The sequence below is a fragment of the Taeniopygia guttata genome, chromosome 1A (assembly GCF_048771995.1).
Source record: "Taeniopygia guttata chromosome 1A, bTaeGut7.mat, whole genome shotgun sequence".
Taxonomy (NCBI): domain Eukaryota; kingdom Metazoa; phylum Chordata; class Aves; order Passeriformes; family Estrildidae; genus Taeniopygia; species Taeniopygia guttata.
This window is the reverse complement of record NC_133025.1, coordinates 29577792-29600520: the sequence shown is the minus strand read 5'-3', so window position 1 is coordinate 29600520 and position 22729 is coordinate 29577792. Positions and strand designations below refer to the sequence as shown.

The 22729-nt window shown below is 38.7% G+C and overlaps 1 protein-coding gene across 8 annotated transcripts in view; it reads left to right on the top strand.

Annotated features, from left to right (window-relative positions):
* LOC105758557 (uncharacterized) overlaps positions 1 to 18465 on the top strand; it is a 31578-nt gene extending 13113 nt beyond the window's left edge. For 5 of the 8 annotated variants that reach the window (XR_012053057.1, XR_012053054.1, XR_012053055.1 and 2 more), the window contains one exon: positions 1055 to 10282. The gene's annotated coding sequence lies outside the window, so the exon portion shown is untranslated. Of the gene's footprint in view, positions 1 to 1054; positions 10283 to 10630 lie in introns of those variants that run through there. The other 3 variants (XM_072922401.1, XM_072922375.1, XM_072922404.1) reach the window with 2 other exon arrangements.
* The last annotated feature ends 4264 nt before the right edge of the window (positions 18466 to 22729 follow it).

The following is a 22729-nucleotide window of genomic DNA, read 5'->3' as shown; positions in this document are numbered from 1 at the left end:
TCCCCTGTCTTCAACAGCTAATGGCTCAGTTTCTGCAGAAATAATAATAATAATAACGAATAATAATAATAACGCAATGGCTAATCCTGTGTAAGAGTCCCAGTACAGGTGTGACTTTAAATTTCTTGAAAGCCTTGGAAGGCTCCAGAGGAACAAGTCAAATGCCTCTGCATATGAATGAAAAGAAATGTGCAGTTTAGACCTTGAGTAGCTCAGAGTAGTCAAAGTTAAGTAAATTAATGTTATTCAAAGAAAAAATATTTTTTTACAATAAAACATTATAAAAAAAGAATCTGCATTTATTATGAGAGTAAAGCAGAGGATATGGGAAGTCAGGAATGGAAATGGAGAAACAGGATCACTTATATTTCCTTCTTTTTAAAAGCAGAAATGTCATATTTTAGCTAAAAGTCCATACTTTTCTAGCCCAGCTGTTGTGCTTCACATGAAACTGAGAAATACTATATAAAGCACTTGCTGTTATGATAGAATTTCTCTCTTGCTTTACTGCAGTTCCCTTCTGAACCAGGCTCTAGTTCTGCATTTCATGTAAAATAAAAGGAGCTAGGTGCTTCAGAACTGCCAAGACTGAATTAGGAGGGCAGCATCACCATTTTTCTTTAACGGTAGTCATTGGTGTTTCACATACAGTTAACATCCATTAAAGTTTTAAATTTCACTTAAGATCCTTCAAATCCTTTTCACCTTTTTTTTCAAATAGCTATTTGATGTTTTACTTGTTTTAAATGGTAGGAAAAAAATCAGAAACAGCTAATTATTAAAAATGGCGATACTGAACATGACTCTTCGACTGACACCAAACTGTTTTCCACAGAGTATTTTTCTATTTCAAGAGAACTTTTCTGTAATATAAAAACATATTTGTGAAATCTTCAATAACATGATGGGATTTTTCATGTATAAAGTTGTGCATGGTGTTAACTGAAAGAGCTTAGTTTAAGAATGTAGATGCTTCCTGGCAGAGACTCTGTTACCTCCAGGACCAACAATTTCTCATTACTCAAGCTCAAAGACCTTTCCTTCTTTTGTGTAGGATATGATTCAAGGAGCGCCCCACACAAATTTCTCTTGGGGACAGTGCTGAGGTGAGTACCAGACAGGGAGAGAGTTGTTTTCTGTTTATTAGATATTCAAGATATGGATGTGCCTCTACAAGTTTTCTCCAAAGGCAGCTTTTCACTCATAATGGCTTAAAAGTCTGGGTCCTGTCATCTGTGCAAACCAAAAGCCTTAACTGCTCAGAAGGTCATGTATTTCTGATATAAATACATAAATAATTTTTGTTCATCGTTATTTTAGAACAAGAAGAGTTCAGGAGCTTGAACAGCAGAATTACAGAATTGGAAAGTTATGTAGACATCATTAAATTCAGAATTCTCTGGCCAAATTAAATAGCAGAAGCTGTGAACTGACACTCTTCATTGCAGAATCCATATGGGGCCATTCACCTAGAGTGTCTTCCCTCAAGGAAGCAGCTCTAATCTTCACTATGTCAAGACTTCTTGGACACATGAAATTATAAAGGAATCTCATTGGCAAGTGAAATATGGCAACAAGGAGTCATATCCAGTATTGTTGCACCTGCTAAAAGCCTACATGAAGTGACTGCAAACATGCCAGCATTGGCACTGGTGAGTCTTGGTGTGCTGTGTGTTCCTTGGACACTGGTGAGTGGATAGGACTCAATATGAGTAGGGCTGCTCTGCTCATCTCCAGAGCTAGCACCAACAACCTGAGAATATCCCCTTAGTCTCTTTGCCCACTCCTAGCCTTAGCAGAGGTGATGAAGGTGTCACTTATCACAAGAGGCCTTGGCACCACGTTTCTAACCTCCTTATCACGTTTTCCTTGGGATATGTTACTAGCCCTTTGCATCAGAGCCACAGTATTCCTCAGCACTACAGCTGTGCTAAAGGAGCCTTCTCCCCAAGATTCCCTGTGGCAGGTGATAAGGATATTCAGTTTCTGGAAGTGAAGTGAGATCTCTGCTGTCAAAACAGTGAAAGTGCAACTCCCTGTTCTATGGAACACCAGGTTCCAAACATGTCAGCACTTGAAACATGGATTAAGTGCAGAAAATGCAATGACAATTTCCTGGCATAGGTGATTGGTGAGATAATTAGAGGAGATGCCCTGACTGAACTTAATTACTCATGAACAATCTGTCTGAGGGTGTAGAGGCTGAAGACAGCTTTGGCTGCAGCTTTGAGTTTGTATAGTTTAAAATCCTGAGATAAACAAGAAAACTAATAAAATTGCCAGTCTTGACTTCCAAAGGGCAGATTTCAGCTTGTTTGGAAATCTGCTGGACAGGATCACATGAAAGGCAGTCAGCTGCCCTGGCACAACTAACTGAACTTCAACCTTCTCAAAACACAGAACTGGTTCCTTCCAAATCAAGAAAGGTAAGCAAAGGTGCAAGGCTAGTATGGATGAACAGAACACTCTAGACTGACTGCAAATATGAAATCTAGCCAATGGCAGCATATGTGTGCTACCCATCAACTTCACTGTGGTGAGTGGAGTGGTCCATGATGGACAGAAGAGGCAAATATTATACCCATCTTCAAGAAGGCTGAGAAAGGGGATCCAGGGAACTACAAGCTAAGAACTCTAACCTCAGTCTCCTGGAAGATTTTTTTCCTCCTGGAAACCATTTCTGAGCTCATGAATTGCAAGAAGGTGATTAAAAATAGGCAGCATGAACTTACCATGGGCAAATTGCCACTGATGAATCTGATTGATTGATCATTCTGAGGTGGACTGGTTCCATGGTTGAGGGAAGAGTAGTGCAGGTTGTTTACCTTGGCTTTAGCAGAGTTTTTCCCAAGGTCTTTGATAGTATCCTACCAGTCAAAATATGGACAGGATAAGCAGATTATAAAGTGGATGGAAAACTGGTTGAAATTCCAGGCCAGACAGGTTGTAATTGGCAGTATAAAGTCTATCCCACAACTGGTTGCTAATGGCAGTCCTCCTCAGGAACAGATTCTGGGGTAAATGCAGTTTGGTGTCTTCACTGCTAATGATCTGATCTAATGGGAGAGATTGCACTATCAGCAGATTCATGGATCATACCAGCCTTCAGGGAAGGAGTTGATATGGCAGAGGGCAGGGCTGTTGCTTAGAGGGACCAAGACAAGCTGGAGGAATGTATTTCCAGGAGTCTCACCAAGCTCAGCAAAGACAGGTAAGATGTCTTGCACATGCTGGAGATGAACTGGTTGAAGGGCAGCTTTGTAGAAAGGGACCTGTGGTACTGGTGGACACGATGAGTACGAGTTGGCAGTTGGGGCAAACAAGGTCAGCCTCATCCCACATTGTATTAGCAAACTGTAACCAGCAGGTCTAGGGAAGTAATTGTTCTCTCTCACTGGTGCTTGTGAGACTGCTTCTGGAGTACTGTTTTTGCTGCCCAGTAAAAGAGACAGACACATGGTTTTGAATGCAGCAGAGTCACTAAGATCACACAGGCTGAAGTACGTGTGTATGAGCCAAGTGTGATAGCGTGGATATAGGAAAGGGATCCAAACTCTTTGAAATGTATGGTGACAGGGGAAGAGCTAATGGACACAAGTTGCAATACAGGAAATTCTGCCTGTAAGGAAAAACATTTTCATTGTTAATATAATCAAATGCTGGAATGGACTTCCAGTCAATATTGTGGAATCTTGGACCTTGAAGAAATTCAAAAGCTGACTGAGGAAGATGCTTTGAATGAGGAGTTGAGCTAGCAGACTTACAGGGATCACTTTCAACCTGTCCATCAGAGGAGAGGAGCGAAGACCAGCAAATGGCAATAATTTGCCACTGCAGATCTGCTTGAACCCTTATTGTCAGAGAGCTCTAGTGTCAAAGATGAGGCATCTACACATTTCTACACTGAAAGATGGCAGCTAAGTTTTCATTTGAGAACTGCAAGTTTCAATGAAGAACCCTAAGGCTGAATATCTTTTTGAGTCTGGTTCTTAATAGTCAACTTAAAAAAGAATGGATCTGTTTTCAAAGAGTGCAGGCTTTTCTCCTGAAGACATGAAAGACATAGGAGGGTGATTGATCAGGATTGCTTTGAGGAATGTTTTCTTTCCTGTTGTCCTAAGATGAGGTTGGAGGTTATAGGAAGTGGCAGATATTTTGGAATGGCCCTATTGTTTACAGGACTTTAAATTGTTGTTTTCATTCGTGAGTTAATAGTGTTAAAAATAAGTGAATGCATACTTGTAGCTAGTGTACATGATTGCATTTGGCACCTTTTAGGAGTTAGATGGTAGTTGTTTTCTAGCTGGTGCTAATTTCCATTTTCAGACACTCTGCTTAACTTCAGCATTAGCAAAATTATATGAGAAAGTGATGTTGCTGCACTCTGTGTTGTGCAGGGCTGTAAATGTAGGCATGCATTACAGGAATAATTGTGTAGAATGAAAAGCTAATATACATCAGTGTTTTGTTAAAAAGTATGCACATTCTGTACATAGTGCTTGGGAAAAAAGTCATTTTCTCTTCATGGCTGATCAAATTCTATATATTTTATAAGAAAACTTTTTGTGTCACTAAAAATAAATAAATATTATACATATTTAATGGAATATGTGATTTTTCCTTCTTCTAGTGTAATCGTTCACCATTTTGTAGCAGCTTCCGCAGGTATAGGTAACAGGACAAATACCAGTGAATGTATAATCACAATCCTTATGTTTAAGAAAAAAAAATCCTCCTTATTTTTAACTTTTGGTAACTTGAAAATATTTCTTGTATTTTGTCTTAAATACAGCATTTCGTCATTTGTTTGATAATGCCTCTCTCTCTATGGTAAAACAGTTAGAATATAGACCTTCTTCCTTTCCTCAGTGAAAGGAGGACAAATCAACATGCTGGCTTATATTTTAATAGAGTTATGGGGAAGAGGAAATGAGATTTTTTTCAAATGGGGAAGAAAAAAGTATTTATCAGATTTCAACCATTGGATTAAATTATGTCATGCTCTGTAAGAAAAATTATGTTGCTCTTCAGTTTTGTTTTAGAAGAGGTTCTATGATCCAAAAACCATGGCATATTCAGTGCATATACTAAAAGCATCACTCACATGCTGGTCACAAGAATATGTTTCTATAAAAAAAAAATGCCACTTATAAGTCTTTTTTCCTGTAGTTCAGAAAATTATTTCTATTTGAATAGCTTTGAAATTTCAAGATCAGAATATTTTTATAAGCAATAGTTTAAAGGCTGTGATATTATCTGCAAACTATCAAACATACGATCTTCCTAATGTTCCAGGATTTTGATTACATAAAAATACTTTGTTGATTCTTAGTGAATATTCATGAATGGTGTATATATATGGTTGGTATGCATATGCACAGTATAAAACAACATTGTAAAAAATACATCTTTATACTTACGGAAGATTATAAAAGAAATAATTTCTTTCTATATCCTTTTTCCCCCTCATTTTTAATTAATGCCTAATTAATGACTATCTATACTATCTCGGTATAATTTCTGCTGTGGTGATATCTCTGTAGAATCATTGATATTTCCTCTAAAAGGAGAATTGGAAGACAGTCTATATTAGCTACTAGTTTACTTGATCATGTCCTGGAATATCCCTAGCCTTCAGGCAAACTCAATGAATTTCTCTCCTGTTTTAGAGTGTGTAGAGGCAGCCGATAGGCTTAAAGTCATGGTCAATGGGGATCTAGTCAAAACAGTCAATATTATCCATAAAGTGAGTCAACTCATTTTAAAGCAGGCATCTACTTTTAGTCAGATGAATCATTCTCTAAACTTAATTGATGTAGATATGTCAAGGTGGATGAGATGGATCCCACCCTCACATTCCCTTGGTATTTCTCCTCACTTGTTTGAGAGTGAATTGAGGCACTTAAAAAGAATTTTGCAGTGCAGTTTGCATTGCACTTGCAATTGGGACAACATCTCTCAGCCTTGCTGAGTTTACTGTAAGTTATCAGCTTGGTAATGCCAACTGTGTATGGGGACTGTACTGCGTATGAACTGGTCATGGTCGATACGTGAGTCAGTGGTGCATTCAGCATTTAAATGCAGTAAGTGCCTTCGGTGTTCTTACTGAAAAATGAGAGCCATATTTATACTTTATCAAGCTTCAAATAGCTCCAGAACTTTTAGATTGAGTCGGCTGACAGATTCTAAACAATTTTCCAAGTGTTGTACCAAATCCATATTCTGACTGCATGTCATTATATAATGCATGCTAAGTTCTGTCTGTGAGTTTGTTTACTGGCATGTGAGCAGAGGAGCAACCTCATCTTCTTATTCCGGACCTCCTACCACTATGCTCCTTCTCAGGAACAGTGAGGAACTTGAAAAGATTGGGCTGAAGCTGCAAATGTGTTAGATAAAGGAGAGAGAAGAAAGATAGGTGTGATGAATCAACAGGTACAGGAAAGGGGAAAATACCCTGAACTTCCAAGCCATGTTGTTTTCTCCAAACATTGTGCCATTTTCTATCTCTGTCCCTCATATCACTTGGGTTGTTTGTGTAATGCCCAGTTCCATGTTTTCCTTAGCATGTTGTTGGCAGGTAGGTGAAAATGACAAAAGAGTGGATGGCCCAAAGCAGTGGTGAGCAGTTGTAGGTCCTTATATCAACCACTAACACCATGTTTTGGCACAGATGGAGTGGCCCTTGAAGGCTTCATATTGCAGATAAAGATTATAGAATAAATTAGCAGAGGCATTAAATGTAATGAATTGATATCCTGTTTGGTTGTCTGGTTTTTTTAATCATCTCAAGCAGCATGAATTGGGATGGGAGCCACTCTTTCCTCTGGAGTTGTGTCAACAGGCAGGTCATTATAGGAATGCTTCCACCCCCACTTACTCTATGGCTGAAATGCTGGAGACAGATTATTTGTTCCTCTGCTCTGCATCACACTGCATAATTCTGGATGCCCTTTGCCTGGAGGAAGTCACAGCCCAGCTCAAGGTTCAGAGGATTCCTTAGAAGTGTGGGAGGAGATGTGGGAGTGGATTTCACAGAAACCTCTGATCAGGAAGCTGCCCAAGCAAGCTAGTGGGGAATGGCTGCATTCCAGGGGAGTTTCCTACTTGCTGTGCCACTGGAGCATGCTGAGGAGCATATCCTGGCCTGTGCCTAGCACTCTTGTCTTCAGCTGCCTTTTTCCAAGTGATGGAAGGGTTGTGCTTCAGCCTGCAGATGAGGCAGGGTGGGAGCTTCCTTTAATGGGAATCTCATTTAGGCTTAAGAGGTGAGCTAGCAGATTTCAAGGGCTGTCAAGATAATAAGGCTAAGATTCCTTGCCTTGTGGCAAAAGTTCATAGAAATGTAGGTTCATAGAAATGCAAGTAACTACCAACAAGTTCCTCACTGGAGATGAGAAAGCTCTGCAGTACCTTTGAACCTTCCAAGAGCTGGTGCCAAGTAACAAAAATCTCTCGTATCTCTGCCTTGTTCCAAATACACAGGTTAAAGCAGGTTGTATGCTTGCAGGAATAATTTTTCAGTGCATAATTCAGTAGGCTGGTTTTGCACCTGTAAGAAGCTGGTGTGCTATTTTCCTTTTCCCTGGTCTTTAACTAATTGCAATTTGAAAAACATTTTTTTACAGTGTCCTAAACATGGGCTTTATAGTAAGTAAACATTACATCCTGTTTACATGGTTACATACAGTAAAACCCAAATATTGAAATTTCTGCAAATTCATCCCACACTTTATTTAGTTACATTATATGCATTCAATGTATTTAAAGATTAAACAATGTTAAAACATTTTGTTACTGTGGTTTAAGCAAAACTTTGTAGGTTCTTTGTCCACAATCTTGTCTACTTTAGAAATTTGTCCCATTCCTAGGAAAAGATTTGAAATAAAGAAAAAAATGATAGAAAATGTAAGCTTGCTTCTTTATTGTCAGTGTGTAAATATCTTTATGGAATTAATATTATGAAGAGAGACGCTTACTTACACCAAATAATTTTATGGGTAGAACAGAACTGTTACATGCATAGAAAAAAAAAAAAAGGCATACAAAGTGCCAGTGACATATCAAACACATTTAAAAATAGTGATTATATAAAATGTTGTCTGCTACAGAAGTTTTTCAAATTAATGCAAATAAAAATGCCACTACCCTCTTACTTATTTATGACCAAAATCCTAGAGTCACAATCATAACTATTAGCAGTGGAATTGATATCATAATTGGTGACACAAGTATTCATTCCTTAGTCCTCCAGGAATGAATAAATAGGCTGACCTTTTGTCTCACATAATGAATATCCTATGTAATCCTTGAGTAGCTCCACCTATATACAACAGCATTTATTACTTAAACTACTGTAAGAACAAAATAAATGACAGTATGTTGAATGCAGGATCCTGCTCTCAAAAGCACTTGGGAGAAGAGTAGAGCAATTAAATGAGGGAGGACAGATAAGAAGAAGGAAAGGGAATAGATGTTCTCACATGCATGTCTCATTTAAAACTTTAAAAACCTTTAATACAACAGGAGATCTAAAATCTATACACCAAGATAGGGTGTAATAAGGTATTGTTCATATAGCTCACAACTGTTGCAAGGAAACCATGTAGTCTCTTTGAGAAGTAGGGCTTAGGAAATCATGCTGTTTTTCAGAATAGCTGGTGAGGTGGGCTTATGGTAGGAGCTATTTTGTCAGTCAACAGAACTAGTTGTAAAATTATAGCCTAATCCTGAATCAGCTATTAAAACCTATGGTCTAGTTGCTGTCACCTCCTCCTCCTTCTTCCCCCATCTACTCCAGCTGTCATCCCAGAGGCTCATACCTGGGCAGCTTCCCTGTTTGTGTTTTCATGAATCTGGAAATATGCTCTTACAGGCAGATAAACAGCACTGAGGGAAAGACTTCATAGGAGTTTCGCTCTTAGTGGACACCAGAAAGCTCATAGAAATAATGTGATGCAAACAAACTTGCATCAGAGTTTGTGTTTTCTTAGATGTTTGGTCAGGCAGGCTTAAGACACAAATCCAAAAGGAAAATAAGCTTCCTTAGATTGATTTTCAATGAACTATGCTTTAATTAATCTAACTTTTGACTTTGGTTTCCAGCAGGACAATTACTAGAATGAGAGCTTTGGTATCCTTCTCCTGGCAGAGTATTAACTTTATTATTTGAATAATTAGATGAAATCTTGGACTAACAAATCTTAATTTCATACTGAATTATAACACCATGTTTTAGAGACCAGACTTGAGGAAATAAGACAATCAACTGGAAACAGTCCAAAGGAGAGTGACAAAAAAGACAGAAGTGTAGAAATTATAACCTAAAAGGAAAAAAAAAATTATGTTCATTTCGTCTTACAGAAAAGATAGAATGAAGACACTATAATACAAGAGGTTCCTCCAAGGAGGAAAAGAATAATCTATTTCCTTTGCCTGTTTGATAGAACAAGAAGTAATAGGCTAAACTACAGCAGGGAAGATTTATTTTAAAATTACAGAAAACTTTAATGGTGAGGATAGGGAATAGATTGCTTGGCAAGCCTTTGGAGTTTCCATCTCAATTGGAGATCTGTAAGATCAGAGTACTTGAAAAACTGCTTCCTGCAGGAAGGAGGATGTATTAGGTGTCATCTGGAGGTCCCTTCTAGTTGTTCTGTATATTTTATTCTTGTAGTAAAACTGGAGTTTAAAACATAGGATTGATGTACACTTCTTACACTATCTTCTTCATGTCTTCAAGCAGTGATAAAATCCTCCTGTAGAAAGGAGAGTAAACAAAGCTGTTACTCCAGTGATCTGGTAATAAAAAATAGAAAGACATCTTTGAACAAAGTACTTTTTGATATACCTTCATTTAGATAATTGCACAAAGGTACTTGGAAAGGTGGCTGTAATAGAGAAAAAACAGATAATGTGATAAAGTTTATTTGTTTAAAATTACTTTTTTGGCATCTGTTACTGTTGTACTGAATGATATCACTGTAGATCACTCATGGAAACTTCAGAAATCAATTGAATGCCCTAATAGCATGCAGAATGGTAAATATAATTTTAGATTTTTATTTTATCATTCCTTTTATTTTAAAGAGTTTATTTAACTGGAAATATTAGAAGTAGCACTTCAGTTCTCAAAAATTATATGTATCATGTGAAATCCATTAAAAATCTAAAAGGATAAAGTGTAGATACTTTGAGATAACTTTAAAAGTCCTTATTACTGTATTACTTGTATTTGCAGTTGAGTCTTCCAGAATAAAATGGTTGGGCCAGGGCAGCTGACTGACCACTTGTAAATCACAATTCTCAAACACATACTTCTGACACAAAGTTTAGAATTTATTTATTTGTTTTATTCTGGGCATTCTTTATTTTTCAAATTATAACTTGAATGCAGTTTCTTTACATTGCCTGGGACATCGCACTTCTACTGCAGAATGTCACAGAAATTTAACTTGACTGTTCTGTTTCTTTCTCCTTCAGCTGCTTAGACCTCAGCAGATCTTTATTCTGAAGAATGACACCATCACCTGTCAGGGCTGAGCATCAAACTGCTCTTGGTGCTGCTGGAACCATGCTCATCTGGGTCTTGAGTCCTAGCTCACTGGCTGTCCTTCCTTGAGTTTTTCAGGTGTATACCCTGGGAGACCGTTGTCCCTACAGTTTCCAGATTCATGGAACTGAATGTGGCTGGCTGGACTCTTCACCTCATCCAGGCTTATGTCAAACCTCGTTCCTCCCTTCATCTTTCTCATTGGAGACAAGGAGAGCAGATATATACCATTGATATTTTTATTTTACCATTATACCATTGATACTTTTATTTATCATTGAAATAGCTATGTTTGGGTCCAATGATATGTGAATTTAGGTGAGATGCAACAGTAGAAATTAATATACTGTAAAGATATACATTTACTCAATGAACGGGGGAAATGAGACAAAATTTTGAAGGCTTCACTAGAGTGTAAATGCTAGACTTGGATGTCTATTCTCCTGCATACATACATGCCCTGGAGATTTCAGCATAGGGTAGAGGTATCTGAAGTTAGCTTTAAATAAAATGGGTCAGTTATTGGAAGGAATCTGGCCTTAGTAACAGGCCACTCTGTCCATAGAAGGTACTGGCAAGATGCTCTGCCTTCTCAAAATTGCGTAGCTTCTACTTTTTGGAGTCAATTGCTTAAAGTAAGACCAATAGACTGGTATTTTCAGACTGTGACTCACAGCAAAGTAGAACATATTACAACATTGAGTGTTAGCAAGGCAAAAATTCATTGTTATCCATTAAAAAAAGATAAACAGTGGCCCAGCCCACTTAAAATTGCAACATCCAGCAACTTGTTGATGTACCTAAATTTTCCATGGCTGTAGCTCTTTAGAATGTGTTCATATGAAAAACACAATAAAATGAAAATAAGTTTGATAAACAGTCATTTGTTTTTAAACTGAAAAGCTTGAAAGGAAATAGATAATTACAAGAAGGAAAAAGCTTCTATTCTGGCCATTCATATTCTCTAATGAAGCTCAGGCACATGTTCAGAGTGGTTTTACAGGTACATTTCCTTACATTCAACAGACAGAATAGATTTTAAGCAGTTTCATAGTGACAGATGGTTCATTATCGCCATTAACCTAGATAAGTGAGTATCAGTTTGGCACATCCTTAATGGTCCATAGTGGTCTGTGGGTAAAAAAATTCTTTCTCTTCATCTGAGTATCTTCCTGAGAGGTACTTTTTCAGTTTTGGTTTTGGCTCTGCTTTTTTTCCCCCTTTTTTTTACAAAGCAGATTCATGTGAATTCTTGCATTCAGGAAAAAAAAAGATGTACCCAAGAACTTCATGGTAAGAACATTTACCACAAAAAAAATTTGTTTCTCTGAAATGTAGTAGCCATAGTATATCCTATCAGGTAATCAGAAATTTAAAAAGTTGAATATATACTTTGACAGCAGCTAAAGAGACATTCCTAAATGGGAGAGATTTTTAAATGATTGTTGCTATACCCATTGGAATTTAGAAAGGCAGTTTCATTTGCTGGTTTTATTATTAAATCCCTCTATGCTGCTGGGACATGTCATAGCTCTTCTGTGAGGCAAAATACTGTTAATGGCATGGTAGAGGAGGAACCCACTGCAATACCTGATGATGGAGCTGACACAAAGCCTTGGGAAGAGCAGAACCCAAGCATTCTGGGAAGCGCAGAGCTGGGATGTAAGGATCAGAGCGGGGGTGCTGTGGTGCCCAGAACCAGAGATATCTTGGCACCAGACCAGTTGTGTCGGCAGAGGCTTCTGATGCAGGCACGGTGCTCACTGTTGGAGTAAGACAGTATGTCTTGGCGGGAAGGACAGTACCTCTCAGAGTGGGGTGAGTTGGACCTAAATAGCTCACACCCCCTGCTCTTAGAGAGCATTGTGTCAGCATGGTGTGTAATATAGGGCTCATGATTTACCTACCCCACACGTTTGCCTTCAGTGATGTAGCTATGTAGGAAGACTTCTGCAGCACACGTGGGCTTATTTCCATCCCTGAGATTCAGCTAGGGTTTACTATATAGTAACAGAAACCCATGTTTTAAAAATAGTGCCTTAATATACTGTGGAACCCTACATAATATTTCAGACTGATTCTATGGTGATGCTTATTTGCGTGAACCTTAATGAGATCCTCTCTCAGCTGTCTCTTCTTCAAGCTAACCAGGCCCAACTCTCTCAGCCTATCCTCATAAGAGGACAGTATCACTCTTGAATAATGCTCCATTTCCCTTGTCACCTTTATAGCCCTCTGCTGGACCCTCTCTAGTAGTTCCTTGTCTTTCTGTTATCCTTGTCTTTCTTGATTTGACATCAAGTATCTTCTTGCATATAGGCTTATCTGCTTGTTTGGGGATGCATGTGCGTGTGTGTGTGTGTGTGTGTGTGTGTGTGTGTGTGTGTGTGTGTCCATCTGTAGCTAAGGTTAATTCATTTTTTCTTGTTTCTGCTTGGTCACCATCCACACCTATTTGTACTACACACCAGGTTTTAACAGTGGTCGCCATGTAGCTGAAAATGAGCTGGGCTTTTAAGGAGCCTGCCTGTGCTAGACACTTTGTTGGCTACTGTGGGATAGTGAGGGATTGTCTTGACCTAGCAAAAGGTATTTGCATTTGTTAGATGGGAAAAAGACAGTAAAACCTTCTAAAAGTTATTGTGTTTGATTTATGTGACTATAGAGGATCATGAGAACGCTTTGGTCAAAAACAGTAAGGAACTTTTAATGAGATGTTTTTGAAGTTAGGCAGTTTGAACTACAATTTTAATATCCTTAGTGAAGTCATCATGTTTTTAAAATAATTTAAGAAGTTTACTGTGACCTTAACACATTACTAAATTAGAATTATGTAAAAATAAATTAATTTATGTTGGACTGATGAAATAAGTTATTTTATAAGAGCAGTGGAATACACCAGTATATAAGCAAAACAGTTTCAATATGTTTAAGAAATAATTCTTCAAACTTTTTCCCAAGATTACACCTTTGCTTTCTGTGGACCAACTTGTCTTGTCAGTGTAAAGATGCTGTGTGGGAATCCAGAGCTTCCCTCTGGCTGCCCTGGCAGGTCTGGGACCCTGGCAGAGGTCAGGAACCCCCCTGTACAGAGTCCCGAGAGACACTGTCTGTGATCTCTGTCCATGGAGAGGAGTTTTCAATCTTACAGGATGAATTACAAGCTGAGTGTTTGATATAAGTAATAATTAAGTGTGGCACGGGTGCAAAAGTAAAATTTTAGGTTTCTAGATTAGGGGTTCAGAGGGGACAAGATGGAGGAATTGGGTGTGTCTTGTCCTTTTCCTCCTTCTTCATGCCCTCCATGTTTCACTGTAGTGTTGGCATTTTTCTGTTGGTTTAGGCTGGGGACACACTGTTTAACGTAGGTGATAGATATTGGCACATTATTGTAAATATAGCACACGTAGTTTCTGGTATATAATGTTTGTAACATCCCACTGGGGGCAGAGCCCCGCACGCTGCCCTGCAGGACAGACCTGCGGCAGGGCAGCAGAACATGTTAGAGATAAGCAAGAATAAACAACCTTGAAAACAGCACAGACGAATTATGGCTTCTTCTTTGGCAACGGGGCAGAAAGACAGAGACTTTCTACAATCTCGGAATCACCAATACCCACAGATTCCGACAATGCTGTGTCTTTAAACCATTATTGGTGTTGTGGTCTAGGAATAGCATTTCCCAGTTTAGTGTTCTCACTGAAACACTCTAAACCATGTGCTGCTCACTCATTTCTCTGTTCGCCTCTCCCTCCCCTGTGGCGGGATGGAGAGGAGAATTGGAAGCAGAAAAGGTAAACATCACAGATTGATATAAGAACAATTTACTGGAAACAGCATGAAATTAAAAAAAACACTCCAACAATGAACTGTAACAGTAACAATATCAAACATGAATGCTCACCACGCAGAACCCCAATAACACCTAACCACTCCCTCCACCACACCACATGACCCAGAAGGGACCCCTTTCCCCTGGGAAATCATGTGAGGTGGTACAGAATAACCTCTGGGTCCTGCCCATGTCCCTCTTGGTTACTGCAACAACTAACCCTGACCCTTGCCAGAACCAAGGGTTCACCAAATGGAGGTGAGAAACCCCTTGCAATGCCCTACTTCCAGTCTACTTCTGGAGTTATTTTTAGTGAGCAGGGACATATGTGACTAACAAATGTATCAAATATCCATTAAACTTCATACAATCTCAGTTTGATCTGGTGGTCTTAAGTCTTTAACATCTCTATGACTTCCACTGTTCTAGATTTGGTTCAACTTGTCCAAGAGGTTGAAAAATTACCAGGGAAATTGGGGTAATAGTTGAGTGAATGGATAATGTGCCTGCATAAGCCTCATTTCCTTAGGACATATACAACAAAATGAAAAATCTGCTGGATGGGGACATCTTTAATATTTAGCAGTATAGATGTTTTGTCTCAGTTGTTAATCTTACTACTAGTTTGTGCAGAGAAGTTTGCTTAACAGGAAATATAGCTAATCAGTCTTCATCATGCTTGGCTTTTTCTTTGGAAAACAAACAAGAGTTAAACTGAAAATATTCTGTCTCGAGTTATCTATAGTTAGCATTTCTGATCAGAACATCCAGTTCTTTCTTCTCTCTTTCCTTTTAAAATTATGTTTTTATTTCAACCACTTTCTACCAGCAGGCAAAGCTGCTGTTACACTATACCCAGCTGTGAAATCAATATGATTTTCATTACAAAGATAACAGAAACTCTCTTAGAAAGACTATGAATTGCCAAAGGTCAAATAACAGTCAGTGGCACAGCTTAGAATTTAGATGCACTAATTAAAAAATTCTGTGGTATAAATATATTAATGAAATGCACCCTGAGAGATGTTTGCATTTAAGATGGCAACAGTTTTAAGTTATTACATTGTTTCTTTAATTACTGTAGTTCATGTAAGTCACATCAAAATGTGATGGGTTCTTTCTCTGGTTGATGATAATTTCTTATAAAAATAGGTATTAGCTCTTGTTTCCTCTATTAATTCACAAATATTTGAGCATGATTAGACTAGAAAGTGTAACAGGCACTGAAGACAGAACATATCTAGTAAGATTTCTGTCATATTGAACTCTAAAAATTACACATACTCCAAATGAATGGGTGCATCAGTTATTTCTGAGATATATGACTTCATTAGGAACAAGAGGAAGTGCACCATCAAACTGAAAGCAATACTTGAGTCTTTCAGCTGAAGCAGCCTGTTCTATTAAATTAAAACCAGTATTTTAAAATAAATGTTATTACTCTTTCCAAGATCATCCTTGATCTCTCTTTTAAACCTCAATTTTTTTCAGCAGTTAAATTACATTTGCCTTACTACAAATGAAAATGTCAGGAAATAAATTATTTTACTACTTGTATTTGTTTTATATTGCTCTCTCACATCTCTCTATTTTTATTTAAATTTTGTCTTTTCCATACCATGTGCTAAAACAGTAAACTCAGATTGCTATTTATTGTGCGTTTTAATAGAAAATTTCCTCACCTTACAGCTGAGGGTTTTTTGCATTACTGTGCTCCCTCTGCTGGATCGTGCCTGTTAATTTTTTGTTCCCTGAGCTGTACTAGTATCCATGTTCTGTAAGCAAGCAATCACACTGTCTTAAAGAAAGAGGCATAAAAAGTGGGAATGCATCATTTTGATCTCAGATAACATGGAAGGTGACATCTGTAGGCTAGGAAAAATCCTATTGTTGGGCAGCTCAAAAAACCTTCAGCAGATATTTGAGGAGTAATAATTTACTATCTCTTGAACAGAACCAGATGGACACTAAATAACCTTCTTTCATTTGTATAACTTAGAGAGGGTGATGTTGCTTCTCCTACTCTGGTAAGTACAACAGTATCCTCAGATGTCCCTGTAATGTTATTAGTGTTTCAGTCTTAGTGGCATGGTTCTCATAACTTGCTTGATCCTTTGGTAAATCTTACAGAGTCACTGCTGGGCCAGCATTTGCTCAGTGGAGAAAGAAAACATGCTCTCATGCTCAGTGCCAACCCCACAGCAAGGTGGTGAGAATACAATCCTGTGGGAGTCCAGAGCTTCCCTTGGGCTGCCCTGGAAGGCCTGGGACGCTGGCAGGGGGTCAGGAACCCCCCTGTACAGAACCCCGAGAGACACTGTCTGTGATCTCTGTCCATGGAAAAGAGTTTTCAATCTTGCAGGATGAATTACAAGCTCTGAGTGTTTGATATAAGTAATAATTAAGTGTGGCATGGGTGCAAAAGTAAAATTTTAGGTTTCTAGATTAGGGGTTCAGAGGGGACAAGATGGAGGAAATTGGGTGTGTCTTGTCCTTTTCCTCCTTCTTCATGCCCTCCATGTTTCACTGTAGTGTTGGCATTTTTCTATTGGTTTAGGCTGGGGACACGCTGTTTAACGTAGATGATAGATACTGGCACATTATTGTAAATATAGCACACGTAGTTTCTGGTATGTAATGTCTGTAACATCCCACTGAGGGCAGAGCCCCGCACGCTGCCCTGCAGGACAGACCTGCGGCAGGGCAGCAGAACATGTTAGAGATAAGCAAGAATAAACAACCTTGAAAACAGCACAGACGAATTATGGCTTCTTCTTTGGCAACGGGGCAGAAAGACAGAGATTTTAGACAATCTCGGAATCATCAATACCTCAGATTCCGACACAATCCTTTCCTGTCCTCTCTGCAGTGAGGCAAAAAGGAGGAAGAGCAATACTCCAGTTTTGTTTCTAGAAGTGGTTTTCATCTTTGTGGCCTTTGACTTAATGGGGTGCTTTGGGCTTGTTCTCATGCTCACCTCTCTCCTGCTGCTGTCGCACTGTCAACCTGTCTTTGTCTGTCCTTCCTTCCTTCCTGCTTTCCTTCCTGCCTGCCTGCCTCCCTCCCTCCCTTCCTTTCTTCCTTCCTTCACAGCGGGATGTGGCTTGGATGGGCACTCCCAACATGACTGATTCAATGTCACAGTCCTCTCTCAGCTGACCCTGGAACCTCCTGACGCTCCACACCCCCAGCCCCCAGGGCTCACCCCAGTTCCCCACAGAGCACTGCCCGGATCAGGCACCCCCGTGTTTCACAACTTCCCAGCACTTCTCTCTGTGCTGGCTGACACAGTTGGATCTATGGAAAGGAGAAGGAAACTCAACATCCACTTCAGTTCCAGGTGGATTTTCGCCATCTAAGCTGCTTCTTCCCAGATCTTGAGCCATTGTTTTGCAAGTAAACCTGATACCTTTGCAGTTTCCTTCAAATTTAAAGTCATGTTGTAAATGCTACTGCGTATTAGTAACAACAAACTGGGATTGTCTTTTTAACTTGTCATGGCTGCCCTTACAGACTAGTCCACATCTCCCCCATATTTTGAAATATATCAGGCTGGTAGCTTATTCATGAAAATAAATAGAAAACTGCCAATTGTTAGGGGCAATAAATGATTTTGTTTAATTTACCATTAATTTCATCTATCATTATTATAGAATGGTAACTTAAATATAGTTATTTACCATTAATATTTATCTAATTTAGTGTTGTTATAGAATTGTAACTATTTGACTCCTGGTTCAACTAGGAGATTCGTTTTGGGAAAAGGCATTATGGGCGAAGTCTAGTTAAGAATTTTTTTCCAAGGTCAGTTTTAAATTTCAGTATGTGGATATATAAATTAATATTCCAGGTCTTTAAATCCCAAACAGTCTTACAGTGAAGTAATCAACATAATTATTTTCTCTGATTCTCACTAATAAATAAAACTGACTTTGATCTACATGTACACTTTCTTTTACAAAAGAAGGTGCTTTTAAAAACCATTTTAAAAAGAAAAAACAGGTTAGAAGAATAAATTTTCAATTCCTAAAACCTTCAGTTCTTTCTGTTTAGAAGAAAAGACAGTTGCTTGGTACATTCTTTTTTTGCTAAATAATAAAAGCTTTTTCTGTTGAGTAAATGTTTTTCCTTAATGTAGCAAGGCCTTAATAAAATCAGCATTACTATTTGCAGGACAAATTGATTGTCCCAGGGTCAACTGATGACAGTTTTGCTGGTGGTGTGGCTGAGGAGGCTGGGAAGGACTTCTGCAAAAGGAACCCTTTATGCTGAGGCTTCCAGGATGAGGTTGGAAATCTTTTGCTTCAGATGTCCATTGAGTTATAGCAAGTAAAACACTTGACAGTGCTTGTCTCAGCAAAAGCATACACCATATGCTTTGGGAACATTCCCAAGCAGAATTATTATCCTCCTAGTGCCACAGCAAGCTCATTAATACCCCAGTGGGACTAATCCAGCAGCCCCTGAAGTTAGTGAGGAGATTCAAGTTGTCTTTAGGATGCTTGAATAAAACTTTAGACAGAGTTTGCATAATTTAAGTCACACAATTAAGGAATTGTTTTCCAAAGTTTTAAATACTTGCTGATTTGCCAGTTTCTTTATTCCAAACTACATATTTTCCTCCATCTTACGAGGAACAGTGATGTGAACAGAAAAAAGGAAGATGTTTTTAAAGACTTTGTGTAGACTTCTGCTATTTTCCTAAGTTTTTCCAGAGAAGGACTAGAATAAGCTTGCAATGGAATTGTAACTCAAATGCAAATATATATGTTGAACAGGTATTTTCTTCAAATATGTGACCAGTTCACAGGAAGAACTGTGGAAATTTCCTAGTTGATGTGGATAAAGAAAGTGCCAGTTTAAGCTGCTGTAGTTCTCAGTCAATTCCATTCATTCTTTATTGCTCTCTGGCCACACAATAAATTTAATAGAAAACTAATATTTTGCAAAGTATCCTATTATATGTAAGAAAAGAAGAACTGGTATTTGCCAAAGAGAACCCTCCTTCAGGTCCCAATATTTTTCCAGACTATGTTTCTTCATATGTTGGAAAATTTTCATTTCACTCCTATGCATTTTAACAGCTTTGAGGATTTTTTGTTGGAAAAAAAGAGATAATTAGGTATGTGGGAAGTGAGAAAGAATGAACCTACAAGCTATACAGACAAAAGATACTATTTCACATAAGTATATTTATGATAGTGGGAGGGAAACTTAGATCAAACAAGAAGAAAAGATGGAGAGGATCTACTCCAGATTCTACTGATGTGGTAACAACTGCTATTACAGTACCCAGCTTTTTGAATTAAATATTGATAGAAATAAGTGAATAAAACTCTGAGTAAGCTGAAATGTGTGTTTTGTCTTTGTAAAGTGCGTTTTTTTCAGCATCTGGAGTACCAGAATCAACAACCTTTTATACAATTAATAGTACTAAATAAGGACATCAGCTGACAGGAAATAAGAAAGTTCCTATGGCAACTAAAAATAAGCGCAGGAGGAAAAATGCATTAAATGCTGTCAGCAGACAGCATAAAAAGTGGCTGCATGTTGATAATACAAGACAACCTACTTGTAAACATACACATTTTAATCACTTTTACTGGTACATTTTTTTCTTTTGTTTTGTTCCCCCCAAATAGGACCGTGATACCTTGGTTACAGGGTCTATTAACCAATAGGTCAGGTTAGTTGCTGGCATAGGATCCTGGTTTTAAAGCCTATGAAATACAGAGACAGAGCCCTGCATGTTCAGGACAGCAGCTGTATCCCCTCAGATTTGGATGCTGATTTAAGAAAGCCTTTGAGTGCTTTAAATCTTGTGCACTTCTGGCAGTTTCTCTCCACGTTACTCTTTGGTTCCTGTATACAAAATGTTAGAGAAAAATTCTGGGTAGGAGCAGAACATCTAGTAGAGCTGTGCCTTGTGGAAGAAATAGAGTTGTACACATCATGTAGATACTACTTACATTCATTTAAAGTTGCACCGAGCCTGAAAAGCTGTAAATGATAAAATCCCTGGTGGAGGGAAACCTGAGTGTGCAGCTGCACTGCTGAGGCCACATGCAAGCTGCTCCTTTCATCTCAATGGGAGAACTAGTTTTAAGGACAGTTTAATTCTTGAAATTCCTAAGTTATCCTTTTTTTCCTTCCTACCTGATCTTCCTACCTTCGCCTCTCTCATCAAAAACAAACCCAAACCCCCTCCCACCCCTACAGGGTGATGCAGGGCAGAGGGTGCTGCATCTCTTCCTCTTTGCTCTCTGAAGTTGTTGCTGCCCTTGCAGACATGTCCAGGTTCCCCCTTCTGATGTGCAGATGTGGTTTTCATAGTAGAAGTCTTCTGCTGAGCAGCACAGGACCCTGCCAGAGCACCTCTGTTCACCACGGCTTGTGGGGTTGACAAACCCACTATCACTTTCTTGGCTAGCTCAGGAAACTTTGTTTCTGAGACAGACTATTCAGCTCTGTAGGCAGCAATGGGATTGTATTTCTCCCCTCCTATTATTCCTATCCTGTTAAGTGATAAAAATATGAGAGAATGCCAAAGCAAGACCAAAAGTAAGAACTGGGAGAAATGTAGTCAGACTGCCTTAGTGCTAATAAATATTCATATATTTACTCAGGACTTCTGTAATTTATGGTTTTTTATATGTCTGTTCTGATTGCTGACCCAAATTTTGAATTCAGTACTCAAATTGTAAAAGGGACTCCATTTTTCCAAAGACAGCTTAATTTTCAGTTTTAATGTCATACAACTCAGAGGACCTTCTGGGGCGAGAAGCCCACTCCTCACCTATGGTGAGCAGCTATGTCAGATAATTGCTTCCATAAAACCAATTTGGGTGTGTTGCTGTATATATATTTATATATACTTTCCAATCCTGTTGTTCCATGCTTATATGATAGTGTATGTCAGATGTAACCCATCATTATGTGACTCAGGCTGCAAGTCGACACATGTAACCACAGGCATGTGGAGTACGAATAGATACCAGGCACTGATACTATTATAGCTTACTCTGCAGTTTGAGTATGTACAGGCTGCTGTGAACAATCCTCAGCCCTCTGTGGACTATACTTGTGCTGTCTGCGTGTCACTGCATGCACAACTCCAGAGAAATTTAGGAACAGATCATTAGGTAGTCCACAAACAAAACATCAGAAACTAGGTGATAGAGTCACTCAAAGGGAATCACTTTCTCAAACTGGCTGACAAGAACAAGTGTAAACGCGTTGTGTTTTGCTCTGACATAATTAGCACTGCAAAGAAATTAGCTGTCTTATGATTGTGTAAAGATGGATACTACACGGAAATATTCCAGCAAACAAAATGCTTCTGAAATTATCTGAACCACGATGTCAGTGTAAAGGGAAATTACACATCATATTGTAACAGAAATTCAGGGGATGGCAGCTGAGTGTTGGCAATTACCTCTATATTCATAACCAACTCATTGTTATTCATGTCGTGGCTACCGAGGCAGAGCAGCCTGTGTCCGTGGGAGCTGCACGCCTTGTGATAGGAAACATTTGGTCTCTGAGCCACCCATTCCTGGCAGCAGTGTCAGGCAGGTACAACCTGAAGCAGGAGGCAAGGCACAACCTGTTCTGTCCTTCCCTCCTGTTTGAGTACACTGTGCTCTTCAACAGCTAGAGGAACTTAGTGACCACTTCCCTGGTGCTGCTACGGAGCTGGGTAATTGCAGTGATTACAGTGATCAGATTACAATGCAGTTTTTCCTACTGTGCTTGTGAAATGCTGCAGCTCATCCCACCTTTTATTCACGGCAGATGGTAGATCTGCTGAGTGTATGAATGGGTGCTCCAGGACTAATCCTCTTTCTCCCACCCTGCCACAGCTAGCTTATATTCTTCACCTTGTGTGAACTAGCAGGGCAGTAAAACAGACAGCATGTCTACTTTGTGCAAGTCAGACTTGGCATTTAGTTTATCCTTTCATGTTCAACAGCTCTCTGCTGAGTTGAAATAACAGCAAGCAATGACAAGCAAATAGAGCATTAGTGACCTCATAATTTTTGTTCTTTAGGGGAACAGATACTCTTGATTGGCTGAATCTAAAGATAAGTATTAAGAGAGAAATAGAAGAAACTAAACATGTAGTCTGAATGTTTGCATCAAACAAGCTTTAAGGAATACATTGGGACATTGGAATTACAAAGTTTAGGTCATAAAAATTAGTTTACAAAATTAGTTTAGTTGTGACACAGAATGAAGTTGTTGTACTTATACCTGTAAGACCTGTACTAAAGGCCTAGAGTCTCATAACATGATTATTGAAATGCTGACTGCTCAAAATACTAAAATTTATGGAGGTTTATGTC